Raw genomic sequence first — 3,055 nt, 5'->3', positions numbered from 1 at the left:
TACTGAATCTGATTGAATGCTTAGTGACCTGTTGTCAAATTAATTACTATGACTCTTCTGAGATGGAAATCATTGGAATATAAAATAGTAATCAAAGGCTTCAAGATAATTGTAGGGGCAGGGTGTGGACTTAGATGTTAACACTGAAGAAGGGATGGGTATTGAAATGAAAGACCTCACTTCTGAGATTTGACATAGAAAATTGTCATTTTGGCAGATTGAGTGAAGGTTCCTTGCTAATCTTCCAAAGCATGTGAGGCTTGCATGGAACCCAACAATGACTTGTTGACCATTTCTATAATGAGTGAGTAAGGAATGAATGAGAAAGTGTGCTCTGGGAAAGAATCCTTGAGAAGCTGAACCTTTGGTCTCTTGAGATCTATTTAGTAAAGTATTAATGCAGGTCATGTTACTCTGCTATTTTTGCTTCAAAGTGCCCAGAATTTTAAAAAGAAATCTATGTGATTACATAGCCAATCAATTAGGGATCTCTGGAGGCTTCGTGGTAAGGAGTTTCATTGTCAACCCAAAGGTATGAAGTTCAAATCCCACAGATGCTCTGCAGGAGAAAGAGGGACAGACAATCGTCTCTCATACAATGTATTACCTCTGGAAAGCTATGGGAGGATCAGTTATGGGTTGGTTCTGACTCAATGATATACAATAACAGCACACAATTTTGTTTATGTTTGTTTAAAAAGAGGAGAGTTTAGGTTGTTGATATTATTAAGAGCCATCAAGTCAAGTATGACTCATAGTGACCTTCATCCTTGACATCTTTGACATCTTTGACACAGTTGAGCCCCATTGGGGCAGACCCTGTATCAATCCATCTCATTGAAGGTCTTCCTCTTCTTTGCTGACCCTTTACCCTTCCAAGCACGTCTGTCTCCAACGCATAGCCTCTCCTAACAACACAGCTAAAATATATGAGACAAAGCTTCACAATCTTTGCCTCCAAGGAACCTTCTGATTGTACTTTCTCCAAGACATATCTGTTCTTTTGACAGTCCGTGGGATAGTCAGCATTCTTCTTCTCTAACATCACAAAGCAAATGTGCCAATTCCTCTGCCGTCCTTATTCATTGTCCAGATATTAGATGCATAACAGATAATTGGAAAGACTGTGGCTTGAATTAGGAGCACCTTAGTCTCTAAACTAACACCATTGCTCTTCAAGACTTTGGAGAGGTCCCTGAAGTAGACTTTACCAATGCTACATGGCTGCCAATCTCCTGATTGCTAGTGTATATCCAAGCAAGATGAAACCACTGATCATTTCCACCTTTTCTCCATCAACCATGATGTTGCCTATCGGTTCAGTGGTGAGAATTTTTGTTTCCTTACTGTTGAGAGGTAATCCATATTGAACGGTGTAGTCCTTGATCTTCTACAGCAATCACTTCAGGTGACATCCAGATGGGTAGGTAAGATTGACTTTGAGGTGGTTTCAAAAATTTTGAGTTGTATCACTTTTCACGCTTGTGCTCACTGATGGCTAGATCTCTTTAGCAATGATATCTACAAAGCTACCAGTGTTATGAAGACAAAATTTTACTCTTTACCCACTTATCTTAGGTGCACAGCTGGTGCTGACCCAGCAGGGCCAGAGTATCATCTTCTTCAGGGATCACTCAGACCAAGGATGGGTGTGACTAGAGCCTGAGCCTTCCTCATTGGAACAAATCAGTAGGCTCAAACAGAATCTGCTGATCTGCTTAGGGATACAGCACATATTGACTTCCAGTCTTGGCTCTACCACTACACTACTATAACTATCCTCATACCTCTAGCGTTTCACAGGGTTTTCAAAGGCCTGTTACTTCAGTCCTGCTTCCTAGTCTATCTTAATATGGGAGCTCTAATAAAACCTATCTACCAGGGTAACCCTTATGGCATTTGGCACTATACTACTATAACTATCCTCATTCCTCTAAGTGTTCATAGGCTTTCAAAGACCTGCTATTTAAGAACCAGATGGCCTATCCTGCTTTCTAGTCTATCTTAATTTGGGAGCTCTACTAAAACCTATATACCAGGGTAACCCTGATGGCATTTGGCACTCCCGTGGCATAGCTTTCAGTATCACAGCAACACCAAGTTATCTCAGTACAGCAAACCCCCATGTGCTGTATCACTTAGAACAATGTTTTCCCCAAACACAACAAACTGACAATTTCGTTTGTCTCCAATAGCAAATGAGTCTTCATGCCAGGTCTTTGAGCTGCAGGCCCTCAGGGCCCAACCCACTTTTAAATACAAAGGCTTGTCCTGATCTGTTTAAACAAGAGGCTTCCAGCTCCACCTCATTGTTAACTAAATCAGCAAAGATCAATTTACATCCAATTGTCAATTAAGTCAAAACAACCTACCCTCTAGAATATAACTGCATTTACTGACCAATTTACTAGGAAGCTTACGGTGGGGGTGGAAGAATGGAAAGAACTGACTTGCATGGCTTTACTCACTTTATAATTTGTGCATGTATTTGCTTGCTTATTCATTGTTTATTCATCTTCTAAGTACAATACTTGTATGTCTGTCTACTGTACTAAGGACATTCGCTGTCTGCTGTGATGCTGAAGTCTGTGTCATCAGTATTTTTTTTAATTTATTGATTTATTTTTATTAATTTCAATGAACATCTACAGAGATTTTGGATTTCTATTCATTCATTGCTACACTTTTCTCCCCGCCCACCCCACCCTTTACCCCAGTTCACTCTTCTTGAAAAGCAAAAAACTCCTTCATTAGTATGGAATCCCCCCCCACACCCTCACCTCCATCCCCACCCCGAGAATACTCCACTCTGCAACCCTCATTCCAGACTCTTATGATAATCATAATGCCGTAAAATATGTTACTTTTAAACTATTCTCTCCCTCATCGGTTTCAATGCAGTAAACGTAACTTATCCAGTTTTTCTCAGTCTTACCCCCACCCTGATGTCAGCCTCATTCTACAACAGTGGCACCATATAGTATTTGTCCTTTTGTGACTGAGATATTTCACTCAGCATAATGTCCTCCAGGGTCACCCATTTTGAATAATATTG

The sequence above is a fragment of the Elephantulus edwardii genome, unplaced genomic scaffold (assembly GCF_000299155.1).
Source record: "Elephantulus edwardii isolate Elephantulus edwardi_28Jun2011 unplaced genomic scaffold, EleEdw1.0 scaffold00011, whole genome shotgun sequence".
NCBI classification, from domain to species: domain Eukaryota; kingdom Metazoa; phylum Chordata; class Mammalia; order Macroscelidea; family Macroscelididae; genus Elephantulus; species Elephantulus edwardii.
Note: the sequence above shows the minus strand (reverse complement) of the source record.